This window comes from Macrobrachium nipponense, chromosome 36 (assembly GCF_015104395.2).
Source record: "Macrobrachium nipponense isolate FS-2020 chromosome 36, ASM1510439v2, whole genome shotgun sequence".
Lineage (NCBI taxonomy): Eukaryota > Metazoa > Arthropoda > Malacostraca > Decapoda > Palaemonidae > Macrobrachium > Macrobrachium nipponense.
This window is the reverse complement of record NC_087220.1, coordinates 64,969,513-64,996,538: the sequence shown is the minus strand read 5'-3', so window position 1 is coordinate 64,996,538 and position 27,026 is coordinate 64,969,513. Positions and strand designations below refer to the sequence as shown.

The following is a 27,026-nucleotide window of genomic DNA, read 5'->3' as shown; positions in this document are numbered from 1 at the left end:
TAGACCCAATTAAGGCACAGGACTAAGTATTAATGATTCGTAACCTGTGTAGCCTCATCATAAGTGTTGCTGTCATCATCATCATTTTTTTTTTTCTGTTACATCTTGATTTCTTTCTTTTCGCCCGGTTTTTTAAGCGATTCGTTTGTTAGGCCTATTGCCTCATTAGGCTAATCCTAGTAAATTTATATTCAAAACCATAACCTCATTCTGGTGGTAGAAAATGTGATTTTCCTATGTTCTATTGTGTACTTTGAACCTTTCTGAGGTTCACTTCGTTAGCAAATGAGTATTTTAAGAAATATTTGAACCCCTTTTTATATCCTACTGTGAAGGGGAACACGTGGGAAGGCTTGGGACCTTTCCTGGCTTGATGTAGGTTTGGGGGAGGGGGGGAGCGTTGGTAACACAGCAGCAGTGACATGGGTCCTATGTTGGTTTTAGCTGTGATGCTCTGGTTTTGAATTGTTCAAAATATGAACAACGTCAGTTGCAACTATGCTTGCAATAGCAATGTTCTTCGTGATGCTATAAGGAAGATGATAAAAATCATACATAGAGAGTTACTTAGCATTCTCACCTTTATTGCATTCTAAATCAAACAGACTACAATATATGAAGGAAGTAATGTTACGCTTATGTAGAACACAATTTACGAGGAAACTCCAACGCTCAGAAAAAAACATTTTATGTTTTGTGAAATTGTTTCACCTAACAACCGTGACATTTTAACGATGTAATGTTAAAATGTTACGCATGTGAAAATACAACCGAAAATAGCTTTTATGCATTAAGAAAATAAAATAAAAAATTCTTTATCATGAAAACAGTGTGACTTTTTGTATCATAGAACTAAGCCTATAGTTAAACTGTAAGAGTTGAAAATACATTTTATAAGAAGACAAAAGTGAATCCAAACTCGATTTCATTGACCAAGCAAACCATGGTTTGAAGTATACAATTTATTGGAAGAATTTCACAAGTACTATCATGAGAAAGCTCAAAGGTATGTAGGGCGTGTTACAATGTTAACTGAAATTAAAGGTTATGATGGGTTGCCAGTTATTATGACTATATTTGAAATTGAGGTTTTCTTTATAAGAGACTTAATCACCTTCCCAGCCTTAACCTTTGTGTACGATTTTGTAGGATTTTGCCTTTAGTATGTATACTCTGTTTTTTTCCATTTATCCATCCGCCTGTGGTTTTTGCGCATGGTAACACTGCGTATCGGGCTTTAAATAATATTGTATTTCGAATATTATCGGTGTAATTCGCATACAGTAAATTATTAAAACACTTTTCAGTTGCAAATGTACACCCAGATATCCTTTATTTACCTAAAACTTAGACAGCGTAACTATTTAAAGCCCGGGACGCAGTGTTACCATGCGCAACCACAGACGGATGGACAGATAAAAAAAAAAAAGGAGTATAGACTACACACTTAAACATTACCAATTCTGGATGAGAGAGGGAAGTTGAAAGACGCCTTAGTCTTGTCATGTGTCAAAAAGGAAGTCACGAGAAGGCAACATGGTACCTTAGTAGCCTATAGTGCAATGGCAGTTGGTCATATTGGCCAACCCTAACAAAAAGTGACAGATTAAGTAAGAAAGTAAGTTACAACACTACCAGCTGATCTCTCTTGAACAGAACCAGAGACATCAGCAAATGGATTGCTTTGCATTATTTGTTGCCTCTCACGCAGTCCAAGTAATCGCTATCTTTGAACTTCTCCTCACAACACTTTGAATCTGGCAGGCAGGAGTCGAAGTTGTCCCTAAGCTGACAAACGCCTATGCAGCCGTGGGACCCTTCATTGAAGGCCGCTTCGGGAACGATTGATATTTGATCAGATTCAGGTCCTGGTAGGGGTGGCGGGTCCGAGCTTGCTCTTAGTAACGGCTCCCCAGCGCCAGATTGATGTTTGAGGCGAGCTGTGATTGCACCTCCTGTTGGTAAAAGGAGAGAAGAAGAATTTAGAATTCTTCTGTCTTGTTTCTGTAGTCTTCGTGGATGTTCGATGAGAATAATTCTGAGTTTACTGTTGCTAAGAGAAGTCGAATTTTGAATGCGGAAACCGTACTTTTCCAATAACATTTTCAGCAATCATTTCTTTACTGTAGTTTACCATATAAGCTGCACGAATGCGATTACTGTAGCTGGAATTACGTTACTAAAATGGCGCTAAATTGGATATCACATCATAATGGTATGAACACAAAGCTGACATTCGTTTGCAACATATCACGTGCATGAAATAATTAATATACACATGAAGAATGCTTAAGAAAGACACTTTTCATACCAGCAACATCTTCTCCCAGTAGGACAAGGGAAAGCAGAGCCACGAGGCTTACTTGAAGGAACCTCATTATGTTCGATGAGCAACTGGGAAGGACCTGAGAGAGAGAGAGAAATGGAGCGAGGAAATTGTTATAATTATCTTATTGCGATGTTTATCGTAATGTTAGATAAAAGAAGATAGTTCAGCAACCATGGATTCACATTTCTTGGCCCGTCACAAATTAAGACCTAACGTCTAACACGTATCTTCCACATCTTCAAGAACCGGTAAGTCTAGTCCACAAGGAACCAGGAGAAAAAAATTCGCCTTGCGGTGTGGCGCAAATATGCAAATGCATCACAATTTTCCTAGATCATTTACCTTCTGATACACTTTATCATAACGCCATATGCATTCAGGATTATCCCTCCCTACATGGTTTACTAAAACGAAAACACTTCTGCACCACTTGATTTTCAGGATAACGTTGCAAACGCTACACAAATCGAATATAACAACCTGGTGGTAACTGTGTGCACACGACATCCTTCGAAGCACATCTTCCATTACAAAGTAGGGTTTTCGTGGATGAGTGGCTTTCACTAATCTTAAAAGGCCCTGTTGTCGTCCTTACCTTAGTGGAGAAGAGGAATAATGTCCAGACGCTTCTTCTCAATTGTAAGAATCTTCTGATGTTCGTGGCTGCACTGAGGAAGACAGTCACAGAGCCGTAGCTATATACGGCTCTGGAATGAAGTGGTCTCACTTTCTCACACACTAAGCGCCTCACCACGTTCAAGGGCAAAGAGGTGACGTAGCTTCTGCGATTGGTGGCTGTGAAAAGGAGGGAGTGGCGTTTGGAACCAGTGGCATGCAATCTACCTTCGAATCGTCCTCTCTCTCTCTCTCTCTCTCTCTCTCTCTCTCTCTCTCTCTCTCACTGACTGGAGTTGCCGAGAACTTTTAATTAATTGTCTTCGAACTCGAAGTTTGCTTTAAGTGTTTTCTTTGTATTTCACAGACACTATATTTAATGTACATATATATACATAAAATATACATACATACATACATGCATATATATATATATATATATTATATATATATATATATATATATATATATAGATATATATATATATATATATATATAGTCTCAGTAGGAACGGAAGAGCGCAGGTCAAGAACCACCCCATTTTATTTGCGAAGAGTTTCGCTTTTTCTTTGCAACAAAATTTAAAAGCCTAAATGAGACATTACAGTGTTTTAATAGTTAAAAGTTCATGCAATCTTTATCGGCAGACAATCATACTATAATGGGCTTAATGTCTGTCTGTCTGTCTGTCTGTCTGTGTCATTCAATCACGGCCAAACAGCTTGTCAGATGGGCATGAAACTTGGCAGGGTTATGGTGGGGACCCCTAAGATGTTTCATAATGGGGTTTCATCCAACCTAACCCCCTCCTTTGTATGGGGTGGGGGTGAGAAGGGATTCCCTGAAACGGAGCTGTTTCTGGCCATGAAACGAGGCTGGTTATTCCCGTAGACTTAGTTACTTTACGATTTTTCATACATAATTTCCCCGGAGAAAGTCGCGAATATTTCAGCTCGGACACAATAGAAGATGAAAATTATCATCAATATCCACAAGATTTTTTGAATAACTTAAATCCATCGGGACTGCCAGTGCACAAAATAACGTTGAAGAAGTACTCCCGGAATTTCGATCCTGCCAATGGACATAATAAAAAGGAAACTGACAAGTTCCTACTTTCTACTCTTTTTTGGAAGACACAGGATCATAAGAGAATTTATCAGTAGCCATAACGCACTGACATACAAGTTGCGTCTTTGCAGTAACATAATGAAAAAGATACTTTATTATTCGTATCACCGAGCGAAGTAATTGACAAAGAAATGAACCAATCAAGATCCCTGTTCCGTTAAATGAAAGTCACAGACAAGAGAGAGAGAGAGAAAGAGAGAGAGATGCACTACAATTTTATAATTTTATAATTTTATAATTTTATCTTGCTATCAAAAATGAGAGAGAGAAAGAGAGAGGAGATAATTTGTGATTTGAGAGCTAAGTAATCCGATAATCCCATCACCGTCTTCGTTACTTGACTTACATTGAGAGAGAGAGAGAGAGAGAATCATTAAAAGAGGGTAAACAATAATGAATACGAACTTCTTTACGTTCATTGATCGTCCCTTCACTTACTTTAAGAGAGAGAGAGAGAGAGAGAGAGAAAGAGAATATCATTAAAAGAGGGGAAACAACAATGAATAAGAATTACTCTGTGTTCAGTGATCGTCCCTTTGAATTACATTACGAGAGAGAGAGAGACTGTTCGTGTAATCGCCCTTATTTTAATATTGCTGAACAAATAGTACATATAAATTTTTCACTTCTGCACCCGTATTTTATCACCCATCGTAGATGGGTAAGTTTGCTAGTGTTGAGTATAGGTGACAACAAAAGAGATATCTGATAAAATCTTTAAGAAGGCTTACAATAGTATATAAACTACTTAGTATCGAACAATTGACATTATACATGAATTATTGAATAACATATATTAAAAGCAAGAAATAAGATGAATCGTCAAGATTAAGATCTGTTTTTCTGAAAAAATATTTCGATCAACTTAGATTCTCAATAATGATTCTTCATTAAAAGTACCAAGAACACTTAAGATTTTCTAAAAGTCTACCTGTAATACATTCCTCTATATGCTGTAAAACCGGTGATGTGGTTGGCTTGGCCAGCAAGCAACCACTTTGAGGAGAAATGCCATAATCTTATGAAAATCTTGGCCGGACCAGATCTTGATCCCGACTAACCTTGACTTGCCAATGTAGGGGGCGTCACACTTGTGAATAAAGCTTTTCCCCACATTAATGTTTATCAACAACCGTATTATTTAAGCGTTGTTAAGCCATAAGGGTAAACAAGTCCCTTCAGACCTTTGGTCTGGCATAACATTTTTTTTTCTTGATTTTTTTTTCACCTGGATTCATTGTGCCTCTTGAATGAAAAAAAAAGTCTTAAATGGAGATTATAACTTCAATAAAGGAAAAGTGTAATATATATCTCTATATCTCTATATCTCTATATCTCTATTATCTATATCTCTATATCTCTATATCTCTATCTCTATATATCTATATATCTATATATCTATATCTCATATATCTATATATCTATATATCTATATCTATCTAATAATATATATAATAATATATCTATTATAATATATATAATATATTAATAATATATATAATATAATATATATATATATTATATTAAATTATTATTAATATATAATATATAAATTAATAATATAATATATATAATTATATATAAATATATATAATATACATATATATACAAATATATATATATATATATATATAATATATATATATATATATATATATAACTATAATATATATATATATATATATATAATATATATATATATAGATATATATATATATATAATAATATATATATATAATATATATATATATATATATTACTATATATAATATAATATATATAAATCTATATATATATATATATATATATATATATATATATATATATATATATATTATATATATATACATATATATATAATAATATATAGATATATAATATATAATATATATAGATATATAATATATACTTATATATTATTTATATATATTGATATATTAATATATATATATAATTATCTTATATTATATATATATGTGTAGATTTCATAAATGGTCACCAAGTTAGCAGACATGTCTTATATGTCCCTTGCCAGTACCATATGTCGGCTCTGTTTCCAACATCTCGCACAAGCCAAATACAAACGCCTCAGCGGCGTGGTTGGTATGGTATTAGCGTCCCACCTCGGTGGTCGAAGGTTCGATTCTCGGCTATTCCATTCAGGAGTGAGAGATGTGTATTTCTGGTGATAGAAGTTCACTCTCGACATGGTTCGGAAGTCTCGTAAAGCCATTGGTCCCGTTGCTGAATAACCAACCACTGGTTCCATGCAACGTAAAAGCACCATACAACAACAACAACAAGCCAAGTACACCTGATCTAGAAACTTCTTCCCACAACATTCTACATCTGGTAAGCAATCACCTAAGTAGTCCCTACACAGAAGCGTATATGCAGGGGTGGGACAGTCTGTTGGGCACCCCCTTTTTTTTTTTTTTTACCGGATTGAGATTTTCGAAGTGCAAATTGGGGTGGGGAGTCGTAGCTTGCCCCTTATAACTGCTCCTCATCGCTAGACTGACGTTTGGAGTGAGTTGTGATTGCACCTCCTGCGGAAAAAAGTGAAGAAGAATTTAGAATTCTTTTGTCAGAATTATGTAGTCTTCGTGACATGTTCGATGAGGAAATTTCTGAGTCTGCTGTTGTTGAGAGGAGCCGAATACATGGGACTAAGGCTCTATTAACTGGAGTCAAGCAAGAGCCTTAGTCCCATGTAATGACACAGTTAAAAGGAATATCATTGAATCTTGTTTTATCAAGTCAAATAATAGAAATGTTCTAAATTTAAGTCTTGGTTTATTTAAACTTGATGCTTTCATAATGAAAAAAGTTGTAGATAAATATAAGCAACAAAATTAATATATTCAGTTTTTACATGTTTTGGACTGTAAAGATACTTTGTAATTTCGGTTAGGGTCAGAATCTGTTTAAGTTTGTGACCGTGTGATATCCGATAATCCTGGATTATCCCTTTTAATTTTTACCCTTTTGATAATTAACCATCTGGTATTCCTGATCTTGTTTGTATCTGAGACCTTCCTCTCCAATTGTACTTTAGTAGCTCCTTGACGATGTCTGAGTAAAGACGAAAGCGCTTGGATTTCTGACTATCATTTTCCCGTGGTATTCGCTTATTTATGAAGTCACGTGCATCTACTGTGATTTTTTAAGCATACATATGTATGTATATATTATACTATATATTGTTAATTATTTCTTAGATTACTTATTTATAGAATGACATAAGAAATAAAGCTACAGCAAGAAAAACTATACGGATTGACTAGATCTAGAAGTATCAAGACAGTTGTGATTGACAACACTTTAAAATACATAATAATATAAAGTAAAAGAGAAGAGATTACATACTAAGTAGAAATCGTCTAATAAAATCACAGAGCAGTTAAGTACTGAATATTAAAATGATAATAATGCTAATGTAGTAAAAGAAGTTCCAGAGAACCTACTCTTCGTGTTTTAGTTAAATGACATCTTGGAGAGTTAGAAGTCTGCGAACGGAGCAGGTGAAGAGGTGTTGGTAACATAAACACACAAACAAACAAATCCCTTTAGACCCTTTTACTGTATCTCCTTTCCTATTCACTTTCTAACAATTGATTCATAGTGCAACAGCGAGGTTTTCCTCCTGTTACACCTTTCAACCCTTTTGCTGTCAGTTTCCGTTTCAGCGCTGAATGGCCTCATAGGTCCTAGCGCTTGGCCTTTGGCGGAAATTCTAAATTCACTTAAAAATTACATTTACAGCAAATGATGGTTATATACTAAAAGTGAATATGAAATCCACACATGGATACAGATGGCTCAAGAGTGACAAAAATTTACTTTCGATTAATACAGGATTACTGGTGAAGCTGAAAAGTATTGTCTAAAAATTATTTAATGATTTTATTGAACTAGTTCAAGGGATGACGGTAATTATTCTTCAAATACGTCTCTAAAAACCTAACTTCTAGGTGAAAGTGATTCCAGTCGGAGCAAAGGGACGAAAGGGTGTCAGAATGAGAGTCCTACGAGAGTTACCCTGGAAAACAAGGGGTCAATCAGTAGAGCTTTCTGACTCCTCTTTATTTTCATGTCATTCCATAGATAAGTGACCCTGATGATGGGAAGAGTCTTGCATTCCCCAAAACTTGGCTGTGCCTTTGTTATGATCTAAGAAATAATAATTTCTGCAATGTTACCACGTCTCTTGGCTATGCTGTACTGAGAGAGAGAGAGAGAGAGGACTAGGACAGTATTAGGCGACAAGTGATATAACCTCGTTTATAATCACGTCTTCGGTAAAAATGTTAATACATCTCAGAAGTATATCATTATTTTACATGATAGCACCATCAGCTGTGCTCCCATACGTCATCATGACGTCACGACGGCGGGAATACATAACCTAGACCATGAATAAAAGGTGGGTAGAGATCTAATCACTTACACCGCGGCGAACTAGACTATGCCAGTTAACGTTTTTCTATACAGTTTTACCTCCTGAACAAGAATTTAAATTATGTATTTTTTGGGCCGGCTGTAATTAACCTGTAATATATCTTTGAACTTTACCCTACGGTAGGGGGGACCAATGGGAATGCGGGGTTTTGGATGGGGGTAAATCGGTAAAACCAAGACCACCGAGATAGAAGGCCTGTTCGATGTTTTGGGACATAAGCAAGGGGACTACGCTGCCAGACGAAAGAAATGTAAACACACACTCGCCAAAATCTAAAATTTTTGGTCTGCCAGTTGTTAATTTACTTATTTTCTCGTCTACACTAATTTGTGTACACCAAATAATACTTACTCGAAACACAAGTTATAAGATAAATATAAAATGCTGAACCAAAACAATTTTAGTTACAATACAGTCTACCAAAGAATAAACAGCAGTGCATAGGTTTAAGTCACAAAAAACATGGTTCTTTCTAATATATGAATTAAATAATTCTCTTACACACAGTCATCATTTGGTATTTAAATTTTCTAACTTTCTCTTTGGCTACAATAGTTATTGTTAATTTCTCAGTTTTTCTGTACTATAACCTTCATTACTTATTGGGCAGCTTATCTATTACTTACCTTTTGACATTTAAATTCATGATTGTCGACCAATTGTAAAATTTTGACATTTGCATCCTGAATAAAAAGGGTGTGATTTTTTCAAATACTTAGTAAAGCTTGAATGATATATTTATTGGATATTTGTAAAACTAAATGAACATTTTGTTTCTCAAAGGTGTAGGGAGATAATGCTTTTAATGATAGTTTAAATTAATGTTCATTGAGTAAACATCTATATCTTGAAGTTTTTCAAAGGGCTGAATGGTGCATAATGAATTTCGTTTTCCAAATTATTGACATCAAACTGAGGTAGCTTCATTGTTTTATTTATAACTTTCTGGCCAAGCCAATTATTCCCGAGATATTTTAACAATTCTACTGAAACATACACGAAAAATGACATTTTTTACTCTGAAATGGGTGAGGATACACATTAGACAGCTGTGGAATGCTGGGAAAATAGGACATTGCTTTCCCAATGATAGCATTATGATATTACAATGCAAACCACTGTACAAATGATTTTTTCTATGCCTTAATTACCTTCTTCAGTGTGCAGTACAAAACATCAGCTTTAATTGGGAATTTGTGCAACTTAACTTTACCTGTTCAACACACAGTAATATGCACCTGTTGCAGCTTCACTATAGCCAAAGGCTGAACCAACAATATTTTTACCTTTATAATGAAAATGTGGTATTAAGTACGCGAGTTTCATCCACCATCAGTATGACTATTTTGTCATTGGGTAGTAATGATTTACATTTACTCTATGTACATAAGAAAATTTGAGTCCTTTTGTTATGATGTTGGGCAGACCTGTTTGGAAAAACACACTCCTGATGGTACAGTAACCTTGAGGGGAACAACTATAGGTATAACAAAAACAATATTACCAGCTCTGATGAATAATCAAATTTATTCAGTCATTAACTAGAGGTTAAATAAAATTTATTGCCCCCAAAAACAAAAATGAAAATAACTAGTTTTATAACAGCAATGCAATATATATTGCAGTGTTAGAAATACATTCAGCAGTATCAGCTCTCTGGAGTTATTGATTATCTACTTAACGATATTTGTATTATGAACCTCTGTAGGAATCTTGCGATCTCCTAGGTGACGTACTTCAGTGACATGAAAAATGCATGTACTGTACAGTTAGGCTTAACTGTAGGTAGGGCATTATGGCAGACGTATGGCATTTCGTTAATCTGTACCGAAGTTTTACCTGTGGAAGAAAAAAGATGGACTTTTAATACTTTTACGTGTATATATGAGCACTGAAACCTAGTAATGCTATGAGGATAGGTTAGGTTAGTGTTACTGCCTCAGAGAAAGGCCCGCTTCAGGTTCGATATTATGATAAACCAAAAGAATTCAACACAAACAGTTGAAACAGGGGATACGAATATAGAAAGAAACACTAACACAACAAAGGTTTATTTACAAGCTCACTAACAAAGATAAATGCAGAATGGTGTCTATTTACATAAAAAAGGTAAAATCTTACACTGCATGAACTGGGGGAACAGTGAGGTAATGAAAGTACTTGCCGATCAGTTTTGCAACTCGAAACAATGGCTTCGCAAAAGGAGAACTGCGATTACAGAAGTCTTCTTGACTCCAGTCTCCGTATTGCAGAAAATAATGTCTACTCTTGATACTTGAAGGGGCAGGAACTCCCCGAAACCTCTAGCAGAAAGTTTCTTCTGTGAAGCCTCGCTCAACGTCGAAATAACTCTGTCGTCCACTCCTGAAGACGACTTTACCAGAATTCGACCAATTCTCTCTCCCTTTCCGATGCTTCATCCTTCTTCTCTTATCTCACTGATGATCTCTGCTGCTGAGCTCTCACTGATAATCGGATCTGTGACTCTTACTGATGATCTCTTACTCTGTGACTAACTGATGATCTGCCTTCTCCTACTTCGTCCGTTGTATTTATACGGCATTCTGGGGGAGGGGCCTACAGCGAGCGTCACAGACTCCCAAGATTACCGGAACGATTTAGAAGTTTCTCGACGAAGTATTGCCTCAGAAGTCGTGGCGTTTCTCACGTCACGTCGGCGCCTGTCAAGTTCCCCAACACTCCTGCCGATTCTAGAACCATCATGAGAACAGCTAATACATTATCCTTTCCCCTTATATGAACTATCTTAAGGTTATAGTCTTGTAATTCTAAACTCCAACGCATTAGACGTTCATTCTTGTTCTTAAACCTCTCCAAATAAACTAACGGATTATGATCAGTATACACAGTTAAAACAGAATTACTACGTGCGTAAATCTCAGTGTTGCAAAGCTGTAACTAAATCAAACAATACCTTTTCAATAGTGGAATAGTTCTGTGGCGCTTTATTCAGTTTCTTTGAATAATAGGCAACTCAGAGTTTCATTCCATTCACTGCTTATAACAAAACTCCTCCTACGCCAATATCACTGGCATCGATCGCTAAATTAAATTCCTTACCAAAATCGGGTAATAATATAACTGGCTCGTGAATCATTATAGCCTTTAACTTGTTGAAGGCTTCCACAGACGCGACATCAAATACAAAACTGCGTCCTTTCTTAAACAGATTAGTTATGGGAGCGCTTATTTCCGAGAAATTTGGTACGTATCTACAGAAATACGAAACCATGCCGAGAAATCTCATGGCCTGTTTTTTAGTTGTTGGGATTGGGAAATTCACGATAGCTTCTATGTTCCGATCCATTGGACAGATTTTACCAAGACCTACCTTATGTCCTAGATAAGTAACAGAGGCTTTCCCAAATTCGCATTTCTTTAGACTAAGAAAGAGATTCGCTTTGGTAAGGGCCTCCAAGACTCTCGCCAAAGTCCTTACATGATCCTCCCAAGTCTCTGAAAATATCACAAGATCATCTAAGTACACGACACAGTTATTGATGTCATCTAAAACTTTATTCATTAACCTTTGGGAGGTACTGGCTGCGTTCTTCAAGCCAAAAGCTATAACTTTGGGCTCAAAACTACCAAATGGCGTTATAAAGGCGGAAACTTTCCGGGCTCGTTCACTTAATGGTACTTGCCAATAACCTTTAGTCAAATCAAGCTTCGAGATGAATTTGGAATTTCCGATTCTATCTAAGCAATCGTCAATCCTGGGTAAGGGAAAATTACTTTGCTTCGTTACACTGTTTACCTTCTGGAAATCAATGCACAATCTATCTGATCCATCTTCCTTTTTCACCAGAACTACCGGGGAACTCCATTCACTCTCGCTAGGTACTATCAAATCATTATCTAGCATGTAACTAATTTCCTTCTTCACAGATTCTGCCTTTTCTGGGTTCAGACGATATGGACTTTGCTTAATGGGTTTAGTGTCCTGCAGCTCTATATCATGTTCTAAAACATTGGTTAGGCCTAGTTTGTCACCAATAGTTTCAGGATAATTCACTAAAACATTATGTACTTCCCTCACCTTCTCCTCTTCTAAACCCTGATTAAAAACTTCGAAATTCTTAAGCACCTCGGAGTTTTTCTCAAAACTAATTTCATTCTGGGACACCGTCAACACAGGCATGGGGCGTTAGTTATATTTCTTGAGCAAATTTACATTCAGCCACTTTGCTCTACGTTTACCCATATCTATTAAATAATTCAAGATTCCCCCTCTTCTCTAAAACTGAAAAAGGACCTTCGAACTTATACGATAAAGAGGGACCTTCTTTCTGGACTAATATTAAAACTATCTCCTACACAGAGATGAGTCTCTTTCGCTCTAAGATCATGTTTCAGTTTCGTTTCCCCTTGACTCTCCCTCTCGTTCTCCTTCGTTAGTTGCCAAGCAACTCTTATAACTGTTTTTATAATACTCTAGATTAGTGATGTAGTCCTCACTACCTTCTTCATTCATTAAGTTACATTTTAACATTTCCAAAGGACCTTTAGCGGTGTGACCGAAAACAAGCTCAAAAGGACTAAATCCTGTAGTGTCGTTCAGTGCTAACCTTAAAGCTAACAGAACGAATGGTAACCTTTCTTCCCAATCGTGTTCGAAGTTCTTACACAATTTCCGTAAGCAACTCTTTAACGTTTGATTAAATCTCTCCACAATGCCTTGTGATTCGGGATGATAAGCTGTGGAAGTTACGAGTTTGATACCTAACTCTTTCATTCTATCCTTGAAATATTTGGATACAAAATAACTACCATTATCACTATGTATAGTACGAGGTAGACCAAACTTAGAAAAATAATTTAACAATCGTTGAACTACGGTCCTCGCGTCACCTCTTCTTACGGGTACCGCCTCGGAATAGCGAGTTAGTCTATCAATGATTGTCAACAGATATATATTCCCTCCCTTACTTCTAGGCAAAGGTCCAACCATATCGATAACTACATTCTCAAAAGGTTCGCCTACCGAAGGAATATTACACAATGGAGCTCTGGGGATCACTTGATTCGGTCTCCCGGCAATTTGGCATTCATGACAGCTTAAAACATACCTCTTTACATCATTTTTCCTTTTAGGCCAAAAGTACGCCCTACTAATACACTTGAAAGTTTTATTTACTCCCAAATGTCTTGGCTCTTCATGTGCCTTCAAAACTAGTTCACAAAGCTTCCTAGGAACCACTAATTGTTCGGTGATTTCCCTTTTACTACCCGACTTACGTCGAACATAACTACACAAAACTTCGTCCATTACACAAAAGGTTTCCTTACACATCATCGAGATCATCATCCAGCTCACACTCAAAAATTCGGGTTAGTCTCTCCTCCTCTCTCTGCAACTTTACTAGCTCATCCTTATCCAAAATATTAGAGCCTAATTCATCACTAACTAGTACTAGATACCGGTATATTTACTACGTTACTCTCGACAGCTACACCTTCCGTTTGGCTATCACTGTCAATGATAGTTAGGTCTCTCAGCCACACACTTGTTCGAATCCACGAACTCTCTCTCGTTCGAATCCACGAACTCTCTCTCGTTCGAATCCACGAACAAATTAGGACCATAGTCTACGTCTGTATCTAAACCTGACCTAGTTACTATCATTTCAGGCACTGGAATATCCCTCACAACAGGATTCACATTCTTGGATAAAGCCAAGTCATTACCGACGATGTCAACGCCATCGATGGGCAAACTGTCAACTACTGCAAGTTTCACTTCTCCTGACACTACCCGACTTTCTAAATTCAACTTCAACAAAGGACAAAGAACGCAAGTGTTAGAAAATCCACCTAACATGACTTTCTTCCATATTGATTTCTGCCCTGTTCGGCACACTCTCTCTCCTAATCAGTGAGACAGCAGCTCCCGTGTCTCGAAGCAAGACCCCTTCTCTCGAACACACTCCTCCAAGAGAGGAAACTATGCCTTCTGACAGAAATTCACCAAACATTTTCCTAGTTTCTCTCATCACATCATTCCTACTTGACGAAAGGTTAACTAGAGACACTGGTTTCTTACCGTCCTTCCTTTCCACTGCCCAATTTCTCGCTAAATGCCTCTTGCTAAATGCCCTTTCCCATTATATCTGAAACAAGTTGATTCTGAGCCACTTGATGCCACTTTACTCTTACAAACCTTAGACGTATGACCAGGTTTTCCGCATGTATAACAGGAATAGTCACTTTTACTCGCATTGCTATTACTAGGACTGAAACCTTTACTGCTTTGTACTCTACCAGACGAAGGATCATTTAGTTTCTTACTAATACTCAAATTATGAGTTAGACTATATTCGTCTGCTAACCTGGTTGCTCCTGCAAAAGATACTTCTCGCCTATCATCTATATAAAGTTTAATCTCAGGGGATACGTTATCTTTGAAGCTTTCTAACAACACTAAGTTCTTCAGACTATCAAAATCCTCAACTTCAGCAGAAGTTAACCAATCAAAAAACAGCCTTTCTAACTTCTAACCATATTCTACATACGTAATATTTTCATCCTTTCTCAAATTTCTAAATTTCTTACCGTATGCCTCCGGTACTAGCCTACACACGCTAAGAACAGTTTCTTTCACGATATCATAATTATCAATTCCTCCTTAGACATGCAACTATACACAGTAAGCGCCCTACCACTCAAAACTGACTGTAAATATAAAGTCCACGTTTCTTTAGGAGAACCTACTCTTTCCATTAACTTATCAAAACACATGAAATATTTAGTTACATCTTCATCAAACTTTGGTACTAATTTCAGCACTGCACTCATAAGTAACGTATCGGCTTCGTTTTCGTTCTCGCCTGTCCGACTGTTATGAGTACTTTCTCTTAACCGAACAATTTCCAACTCGTGCATACGTTCTTTCTCTCACTCTTCCTGCTCATGCATACGGTCTCTCTCTCTTTCTTCCTGGGGCATTACCAACATTTCTCTCTTGCTGCATTTTCATTGCTTCTCTCGCTTGCTGCACTTTCCTCTCAGCTGCTCTTCCCTCTCTCTCAGCCGCTCTTTCATCTCTCATACTTCTCTCTTTCTTTTCAACATACTCACGGAGATCATCCCCCTCTAGAACTAGGAGCTTACCTGACTCAATAAACTCTTTCGCCATCTCACTCATTCTGGCTCTTTCTATATTCTCCCAGTTTCAAACTGTTAGTGCTATTCTAAGCAAGGTCACCACAATGTTACGGCCTCAGAGAGGTCCGCTTCAGGTTTGATATTATGATAAACAAAATGAATTCAACACCAACAGTTGAAACTGGGGATACGAATATAGAAAGAAACACTAACACAACAAAGGTTTACTTACAAGCTCACTAACAGATAAATGCAGAATGGGGTCTCCTATTTACATAAAAAAGGTAAAATCTTACACTGCATGAACTGGGGGAACAGTGAGGTAATGAAAGTACTTGCCGATCAGTTTTGAAACTCGAAACAATGGCTTCACAAAGAGAATTGCGATTACAGACTTCTTGACTCCGTATTGCAGAAAATAATGTCTAATCATGATACTTGAAGGAGCAGGAACTCCAAGACCTCTAGCAGAACGTTTATTCTCTGAAGCCTCGCTCAATAACTCTGTCGTCCACTCCTGAAGAAGACTTGACCAGAATTCGACCAATTCTCTCTCAAGTGACTTTTCCTTTCCGATGCTTCATCCTTCTCTTATCTCACTCTGATTATCTCTGCTGCTGAGCTCTCACTGATAATCGTATCTGTGGCTCTTACTGATGATCTCTTACTCTGTGACTAACTGATGATCTCTACTCTGACTAAATGTTGATCTCTTACTGTGGACTAACTGATGATCTCTTACTCTGTGACTAACTGATGTCTCTTACTCTGTGACAACTATGATCTCTTACTCTGTGACTAACTGATGATCTGCCTTCTCCTAATTCGTCCGTCGTATTTATATGGCATTCTGGGGGCGGGGCCTACAGCGAGCGTCACAGACTCCCAAGATTACCGGAACGATTTAGAAGTTTCTCGACGAAGTATTGCCTCTGAAGTCACGGAGTTTCGCATGTCACTTCGGCGCCTGTCAAGTTCCCCAATACTCCTGCCGATTCTAGAACCATCATGAGAACAGGCTCCTCCAACACATGCGAAAACCTCCGTGCGGCAGAACTTCTTGAAGATGCGTTTTTCTTTCCTTTCTTCCTTTGCTATACAGCAATTACCTTGACAGTTAGGTTAGTAAAATGTCTAATGTAGGCTCATTTTAAACCTGTAACCCTTAGAATCCTAACCCATCTAAGCCCAAAAGGTTTGTCCCATGCCTTTGACTATTGTCAATGGAAACTTGCCTATTTCGTACCCAATGACAAAATCGTGATACTGATGGTGGATGAAACTCACGTACTTAATACCACATTTTCATTATAAAGGCAAAAATATTGGCGGTTCAGCCTTTGGCTATAGTGAAGCTGCAACAGGTGCATTTTACTTTATGTTGAACAGGTAAAGTCTAAATTCACCTAAGTTGCACAAATTCCCAATTAAAGCATAAAAGCTGATGTTCTGCACTGCACACTGAAGAAAGTAATTATAGGCTTAAAAAAATGTTCACAGTGTTTTGCATTGTAACATCATAATGCTATCATTGGCAAAGCAATGTCGTATTTTCCCAGCAATCCACAGCAGTCTTATAGTGTATCCTCACCCATTTCAGAATAACAAATGCCCATTTACGTGTATGTTTCAGTAAAATTGTTAAAATATATCAGGAATAATTGGAATGCCCAGAAAGTTATAAATAAAACAATTAAGTTACTTCAGTTCTCCTTTGATGTCAATAATTTGGAAAACGAAATTCATTATGCACCATTCAGCCCTTTGAAAAACTTCATGATATAGATGTTTACTCAATGAATATTCATATAAACTACCATTCAAAGCATTATCTACCTACACCTTTGAGAAACAAAATGTTCATTTAGTTTTACAAATATCCAATGAATATATCGTTCAAGCTTTACTAACTATTTGAAAAATTCACTCCCCTTTTGTTCCGGATGCAAATATCAAAATTTTAAATTTGGTCGACATCATGAATTTAAAAGTTTAAATGTCAGAGGGTAAATAATAGATAAGCTGCTCAATAAGTAATGAAGGTAATAGTACACAAAAACTTAGAAAAATTAACTTTAGGTTTCTACTAACGTTTCATTGAATCATTTTTGTAAAAGAAAATAACTATTGTAGCCAGAGAGAGTTAGAAGATGTAAATACCAAGAATTATTTCATTCACATAGTAGAAAGAACCATGTTTTTGAGTGATGTAAACCTATGCACTGCTGTTTATTCTTTAATAGACACTGTATTGTAACTAAAACTGTTTTGGTTCAGCATTTTATATTAATCTTATAACTTGTGTTTCGAGTAAGTATTATTTGGTGTACACTAATTAGTGTAGACGAGAAAAATAAGTAAATTAATAACTGGCAGGCCAAAAATGATAGCTTTTGGCAAGGGTTTGTTTAAATTTCTTTCGTCTGGCAGCGTAGTCAGTGCTAGTAGCTCGGACCACCCTTGCTTACGTCACAAAACATCGAACAGGCCTTCTATCTCGATGGTCTTGCAAAACCACATGCATTTTATACTCCCTAGGAAAGTTTGTCTGAACCAAAAGCTGCCTTATATCACCGAGGTGCATGTGCAGTAGGATAGGCGCATGCGTAGTAGGGTTCGGCGTCGTAATCAGGGTTGCCGTTTTCAGGAATTTCGTCTATTAGTGTGGCTTTCTGGTGAGATATGGCAACCTCCGTGGCTTTTCCGACCACAGGCCACGGCACTGAATAATAAAATTCTTCACTTTGCCTTTTTGTATGTTTTATTATGAAAATAAAGCTATAAAACATATGCTGCTTTCTTAAACAAATTAAACTTATTGAAATCCTTTGTCTTAGTCAAAAATACTTTAAGCTAGTGACGTGTTTTCTAACATCACGGAAAATAATTCTACGTCGGAAAATACGCATTCTAACCATTAAAACATAAATAACGTAAAAAAATCAGATGAACTGCACATGGTAACACTGCTAAAAGCCAATGTTGTGAAGAAAAAACGGCTTCATTGGGACTCGTAATAGCAGTACTAATAAAAGGATTTCGGCTATGTAACTGCTCCATTATCGGTTTATTTATCGCTTTATTTCAGCTCTTATTTCGTGTTTTTAATGTCAAATAAGAGGAAATAACACAATAACTCGATAAAACCTTCCCCCAAAGTGTTTCACTCCTCCCAAAACCCCGTATTCCCATCGGTCCCTCTTACCGTGGGATAGAGTTCAAAGGTAAATTACAGGTTAATTACAGCCGGCCGAAAAAATATTACTTTAAATTCTTGTTCAGGAGGTAAAACTGTATAGAAAAACGTCAACTGGCACAGTCTAGTTCGCCGCGGTATAAGGGCTTAGATCTACCAAAAAGGTCAACTGGCTTAGTCTAGTTCGCCGCGGTATAAGGGCTTAGATCTACCAAAAAGGTCAACTGGCTTAGTCTAGTTCACCGCGGTATAAGGGCTTAGATCTACCAAAAAGGTCAACTGGCTTAGTCTAGTTCGCCGCGGTATAAGGGCTTAGATCTATAACGCACCTCAGACCAGTACGATATACACAGATACTTACGATAGGATATACGTCAATAAATAGGCATTAGGTCTTGTGATCTAATAGTTTTTAACCAGTAGCAATCTCCATCATAGGTATACTTTTCTTAGCCCATAAGTAAATAATTTCCCAAATTTTGGTCCTTCAAAGGCATGGGACAAACCTTTGGGTTTTGCCTATATGGGTTAGGTGAAAAAAAGTAACTGGCATAGGTAAAAATTTCTAAGGGTTATTACAGGTTTCAAACAGGAGCCTACAGTAGAAATTTTTCACTAACCTAACCTATTCTCATTGCATTACTAGGTTCCAGTGCTCATATATACACGTAAAAATATTAAAAGACCATCTTTCTTCCACAGGTAAAACTTCAGTACAGATTAATGAAAAACCATACTTATGCCACAATGCTACAATTAAGCATAACTGTACAGTACATGCATTTTTCATGTCACTGAAGTACGTCACTTGGGAGATCTCAATATTCCTACAGAGGTTCATGATACAAATATCATTAAGCAGATATACAGTATTCCAAAGAGCTGATACTGCTGAATGTATTTATAACACTGCAATATATATTGCATTGCGGTTATAAAACTAGTTATTTCATTTTTGGCAATAATTTTAGCTCTAGTTAATGACTGAATAAATTTGATTATTCATCAGAGCTGGTAATATTGTTGTTGTTATACCTATAGTTGTTCCCCTCAAGGTTACTGTACCATCAGTAGTGTGTTTTTCCAAACACGTCTGCCCAACATCATCATAAAAGGACTAAAATTTTCTTATGCACAGAGTAAATTTAAATCATTACTACCCAATGACAAAATAGTGATACTGATGGTGGATGAAACTCGCATACTTAATACCACATTTTCATTATAAAGGCAAAAATATTGGCGGTTCAGCCTTTGGCTATAGTGAAGCTGCAACAGGTGCATTTTACTTCATGTTGAACAGGTAAAGTCTAAATTCACCTAAGTTGCACAAATTCCCAATTCAAGCATAAAAGCTGATGTTCTGCACTGCACACTGAAGAAAGTAATTATAGGCTTAGAAAAAAAATGTTTACAGTGTTTTGCATTGTAACATCATAATGCTATCATTGGCAAAGCAATGTCCTATTTTCCCAGCAATCCACAGCAGTCTTATAGTGTATCCTCACCCATTTCAGAATAACAAGTGCCCTTTTTTCGTGTATGTTTCAGTAAAATTGTTAAAATATATCAGGAATAATTGGCTTGGCCAGAAAGTTATAAATAAAACAATGAAGTTACTTCAGTTCTCCTTTGATGTCAATAATTTGGAAAATTAAATTCATTATGCACCATTCAGTTCTTTGAAAAACTTCATGATATAGATGTTTACTCAATGAATATTCATATAAACTACCATTCAAAGCATTATCTACCTACACCTTTGAGAAACAAAATGTTCATTTAGTTTTACAAATATCCAATGAATATATCGTTCAAGCTTTACTAACTATTTGAAAAATTCACCTCCCCTTTTGTTCCGGATGCAAATATCAAAATTTTAAATCTGGTCGACATCATGAATTTAAAAGTTTAAATGTCAGAGGGTAAATAATAGATAAGCTGCTCAATAAGTAATGAAGGTAATAGTACACAAAAACTTAGAAAAATTAACTTTGGGTTTCTACTAACGTTTCATTGAACCATTGTTGTAAAAGAAAATAACTATTGTAGCCAAAGAGAGTTAGAAGATTTAAATAACCAAGAATTATTTCATTCCACATAGTAGAAAGAACCATGTTTGAGTGATGTCAAACCTATGCACTGCTGTTTATTCTTTAATAGACACTGTATTGTAACTAAAACTGTTTTGGTTCAGCATTTTATATTAATCTTATAACTTGTGTTTCGAGTAAGTATTATTTGGTGTACACTAATTAGTGTAGACGAGAAAAATAAGTAAATTAATAACTGGCAGGCCAAAAATGATAGCTTTTGGCAAGGGTTTGTTTAAATTTCTTTCGTCTGGCAGCGTAGTCAGTGCTAGTAGCTCGGACCACCCTTGCTTACGTCACAAAACATCGAACAGGCCTTCTATCTCGATGGTCTTGCAAAACCACATCAGTTATCTCCCTAGGAAGTTTGTCTGAACCAAAAGCTGCCCTTATATCACGGTGCATGTGCAGTAGGATAGGCGCATGCGTAGTAGGGTTCGGGCGTCGTAATCAGGGTTGCCGTTTTCAGGAATTTCGTCTATTAGTGTGGCTTTCTGGTGAGATTGGCAACCTCCGTGGCTTTTCCGACCACAGGCCACGGCACTGAATAATAAAATTCTTCACTTTGCCTTTTTGTATGTTTTATTATGAAAATAAAGCTATAAAACATATGCTGCTTTCTTAAACAAATGAATCTTATTGAAATCCTTTGTCTTAGTCAAAAATACTTTAAGCTAGTGACGTGTTTTCTAACATCACGGAAAATAATTCTACGTCGGAAAATACGCATTCTAACCATTAAAACATAACGTAAAAAAATCAGATGAACTGCACATGGTAACACTGCTAAAAGCCAATGTTGTGAAGAAAAAACGGCTTCATTGGGACTCGTAATAGCAGTACTAATAAAAGGATTTCGGCTATGTAACTGCTCCATTATCGGTTTATTTATCGCTTTATTTCAGCTCTTATTTCGTGTTTTTAATGTCAAATAAGAGGAAATAACACAATAACTGGGTAAAACCTTCCCCCAAAGTGTTTCACCCCTCCCAAAACCCCGTATTCCCATCGGTCCCTCTTACCGTAGGATAGAGTTCAAAGGTAAATTACAGGTTAATTACAGCCGGCCGAAAAAATATTACTTTAAATTCTTGTTCAGGAGGTAAAACTGTATAGAAAAACGTCAAATGGCACAGTCTAGTTCGCCGCGGTATAAGGGCTTAGATCTACCAAAAAGGTCAACTGGCTTAGTCTAGTTCGCTGCGGTATAAGGGCTTAGATCTACCAAAAAGGTCAACTGGCTTAGTCTAGTTCGCCGCGGTATAAGGGCTTAGATCTACCAAAAAGGTCAACTGGCTTAGTCTAGTTCGCCGCGGTATAAGGGCTTAGATCTACCAAAAAGGTCAACTGGCTTAGTCTAGTTCGCCGCGGTATAAGGGCTTAGATCTATAACGCACCTCAGACCTGTACGATATACACAGATACTTACGATAGGATATACGTCAATAAATAGGCGTTAGGTCTTGTGATCTAATAGTTTTTAACCAGTAGCAATCTCCATCATAGGTATACTTTTCTTAGCCCTAAGTAAATAATTTCCCAAATTTTGGTCCTTCAAAGGCATGGGACAAACCTTTTGGGCCTATATGGGTTAGGTGAAAAAAAGTAAACTGGCATAGTATTCTAAGGGTTACAGGTTTCAAACAGGAGCCTACAGTAGAAATTTCACTAACCTAACCTATTCTCATTGCATTACTAGGTTCCAGTGCTCATATATACACGTAAAAATATTAAAAGACCATCTTTCTTCCACAGGTAAAACTTCAGTACAGATTAATGAAATACCATATTTATGCCACAATGCTACAGTTAAGCCTAACTGTACAGTACATGCATTTTTCATGTCACTGAAGTATGTCACTTGGGAGATCTCAATATTCCTACAGAGGTTCATGATACAAATATCATTAAGCAGATATACAGTAACTCCAAAGAGCTGATACTGCTGAATGTATTTATAACACTGCAATATATATTGCATTGCGGTTATAAAACTAGTTATTTCATTTTTGGCAATAATTTTAGCTCTAGTTAATGACTGAATAAATTTGATTATTCATCAGAGCTGGTAATATTGTTGTTGTTATACCTATAGTTGTTCCCCTCAAGGTTAACTTGCTACCATCAGTAGTGGTGTTTTTCCAAACACGTCTGCCCAACATCATCATAAAAGGACTAAAATTTTCTTATGCACAGAGTAAATTTAAATCATTACTACCCAATGACAAAATAGTGATATTGATGGTGGATGAAACTCGCATACTTAATACCACATTTTCATTATAAAGGCAAAAATATTGTTGGTTCAGCCTTTGGCTATAGTGAAGCTGCAACAGGTGCATTTTACTTCATGTTGAACAGGTAAAGTCTAAATTCACCTAAGTTGCACAAATTCCCAATTCAAGCATAAAAGCTGATGTTCTGCACTGCACACTGAAGAAAGTAATTATAGGCTTAGAAAAAAAATGTTTACAGTGTTTTGCATTGTAACATCATAATGCTATCATTGGCAAAGCAATGTCCTATTTTCCCAGCAATCCACAGCAGTCTTATAGTGTATCCTCACCCATTTCAGAATAACAAGTGCCCTTTTTTCGTGTATGTTTCAGTAAAACAAAATTGTTAAAATATATCAGGAATAATTGGCTTGGCCAGAAAGTTATAAATAAAACAACTGAAGTTACTTCAGTTCTCCTTTGATGTCAATAATTTGGAAATTAAATTCATTATGCACCATTCAGTTCTTTGAAAACTTCATGATATAGATGGTTTACCCTCAATGAAATATTCATATAAAACTACCATTCAAAGCATTATCTACCTACACCTTTGAGAAACAAAATGTTCATTTAGTTTTACAAATATCCAATGAATATATCGTTCAAGCTTTACTAACTATTTGAAAAATTCACTCCCCTTTTGTTCCGGATGCAAATATCAAAATTTTAAATCTGGTCGACATCATGAATTTAAAAGTTTAAATGTCAGAGGGTAAATAATAGATAAGCTGCTCAATAAGTAATGAAGGTAATAGTACACAAAAACTTAGAAAAATTAACTTTGGGTTTCTACTAACGTTTCATTGAATCATTGTTGTAAAAGAAAATAACTATTGTAGCCAAAGAGAGTTAGAAGATTTAAATACCAAGAATTATTTCATTCACATAGTAGAAAGAACCATGTTTTTGAGTGATGTAAACCTATGCACTGCTGTTTATTCTTTATAGACTGTATTGTAAACTAAAACTGTTTTGGTTCAGCATTTTATATTAATCAATCTTATAAACTTGTGTTTCGAGTAAGTATTATTTTTTTTTGGTGGTACACTAATTAGTGTAGACGAGAAAAATAAATTAATAACTGTCAGGCCAAAAATGATAGATTTTGGCAAGGGTTTGTTTAAATTTCTTTCGTCTGGCAGCGTAGTCAGTGCTAGTAGCTCGGACCACCCTTGCTTACGTCACAAAACATCGAACAGGCCTTCTATCTCGATGGTCTTGCAAAACCACATCATTTATCTCCCTAGGAAGTTTGTCTGAACCAAAAGCTGCCTTATATCACGGTGCATGTGCAGTAGGATAGGCGCATGCGTAGTAGGGTTCGGCGTCGTAATCAGGGTTGCCGTTTTCAGGAATTTCGTCTATTAGTGTGGCTTTCTGGTGAGATATGGCAACCTCCGTGGCTTTTCCGACCACAGGCCACGGCACTGAATAATAAAATTCTTCACTTTGCCTTTTTGTATGTTTTATTATGAAAATAATGCTATAAAACATATCCTGCTTTCTTAAACAAATTAATCTTATTGAAATCCTTTGTCTTAGTCAAAAATACTTTAAGCTAGTGACGTGTAGTTTTCTAACATCACGGAAAATAATTCTACGTCGGAAAATACGCATTCTAACCATTAAAACATAAAAAACGTAAAAAAATCAGATGAACTGCACATGGTAACACTGCTAAAAGCCAATGTTGTGAAGAAAAAACGGTATCATTGGGACTCGTAATAGCAGTACTAATAAAAGGATTTCGGCTATGTAACTGCTCCATTATCGGTTTATTTATCGCTTTATTTCAGCTCTTATTTCGTGTTTTTAATGTCAAATAAGAGGAAATAACACAATAACTGGGTAAAACCTTCCCCCAAAGTGTTTCACCCCTCCCAAAACCCCGTATTCCCATCGGTCCCTCTTACCGTAGGATAGAGTTCAAAGGTAAATTACAGGTTAATTACAGCCGGCCGAAAAAATATTACTTTAAATTCTTGTTCAGGAGGTAAACTGTATAGAAAAACGTCAACTTGCACAATCTAGTTCGCCGCGGTTTAAGGGCTTAGATCTACCAAAAAGGTCAACTGGCTTAGTCTAGTTCGCCGCGGTAAAAGGGCTTAGATCTATAACGCAACTCAGACCTGTACGATATACACAGATACTTACGATAGGATATACGTCAATAAATAGGCGTTGGGTCTTGTGATCTAATCGTTTTAACCAGTAGCAATCTCCATCACAGGTATACTTTTCTTAGCCCATAAGTAAATAATTTCCCAAATTTTGGTCCTTCAAATGAAAGATGTTGCTCCAGATCACAATATTGCAATTTACAATTTACACGAATCTGTAATAGCCAGTGTCTCGTAGACATTAGGGCAACACTAGCGAACCCAAGACACCACCAACCGTGAACCGACTGACGTTCCAGGACACCTGATGAATTCTAACCGGCACTGGCTTCCAGCTAGAGCTTACTTGTTAATCCAGTATTACTTTTTTTTTTTCGACGCGTAAGTGACCACGTCAAGCAACTGGCCAATAGGAACAAGCTTAAAGAAACATGCTTGAATATGTTTGGCCACTCGAAGAGATCGTTGTGACCAATGGTCTTCGAGATTGTCAAAAGGACTGCGATAATTTGCAGGTAGTCTCAAGTCCAGGCAGTGAATTGTGGTTTTCGTAGCATTAAATAAAAAAAAAAAAAAAATAAGGGTTTCCATCCAATTTTTCTGGATTCATTCGTAATGGGAAATAGTTTTGAGTAATCTTGGAATAAGGAGAACGTCATACACCACCATTTACCTATTTTTCGTACAACTTATCTGTTCGATTGACGAATTAATTGTTATACAATGGGTGGTTGAGCAGTACAGTTTGCCCAGTGACTTTGATGTTGGCCTGACCTGAATCATATCGGCATAATTTTCTCATATTTATATTCAGTGAGAGACCCTTCAAGCATATTCCTTTAATAAAATTATATACTCGTCTTATATAAAATGCGGTAATACAAAAACTCATAGGATGAGAGAAAAGACAAGGCTACTTGAAGAAAATTATTATAAAGAGCAAAATGAAAAATGGGGGAAGAGGAAAGGTGAAGAAATAATAAAGAATGTAAAAGGGAAAAAATCACCATAGGAAGGAACAAGACGAAGAATACGGAGAGCAAGGAGAGGCAAAAATGATTATAATAGGAAATGGGAGAGGAATGAGGTATGAGAAAGAGAGAAAATGCCTAGATCTAGTTTTGATGGTAAGAACTACTGGACCTTGGAGCAAAAATTGATCCATATTTTACATTCCTGCATTTAAATTTGTTCCATGATGCTAGTGGTACTAAATCCACTGCTACCACCACTACAATACTGTCATGATAGTGACTATCACTATTACAGTTAATAGCTTTGCCCTTATTGGTGTGTTCTCTTCCATGGTCTTCTATATTACAGTCGCTAGTTTTATTGTTACCGGTGTATTTTTTATTCCCTTCTCTTCTATTCCAGTTTATTTCTTGAAGCCATTATCATTCTGGAAAGAAAAGTTTGTTTTATTTCAGAGTAGTAGTTAGAATCTTTTGACAGCAGTTTTAATCTGATCAAATTACATGCATATTTTCAGTTTTTTTTCCGACAAACTTCCAAATGTACAAACCTTGGCAAGCGCGTATTCCTACACTGGTGGTTTGCTTCCAGGGACACCAACAGGATTTGAAAGATTTACTTTGCATCCTTACTGCCAGCAGGAGAACTGTATTTCTACACCTCAACATTTGTTAGGTCAACAAAGGCTGTTTATAATTACG

General features: G+C 36.4%; 1 long non-coding RNA gene across 1 annotated transcript; it reads right to left on the bottom strand.

The window, feature by feature from the left end:
* Positions 1–567: 567 nt before the first annotated feature.
* On the bottom strand, positions 568–25,661 carry LOC135203792 (uncharacterized). Its single transcript, XR_010312022.1, has 4 exons — positions 25,385–25,661; positions 2,925–3,124; positions 2,312–2,405; positions 568–1,955 (listed from the first exon to the last, which is right to left on the bottom strand). It is a non-coding gene; the product is annotated as an uncharacterized LOC135203792 (long non-coding RNA).
* Between the last annotated feature and the right edge of the window lie 1,365 nt (positions 25,662–27,026).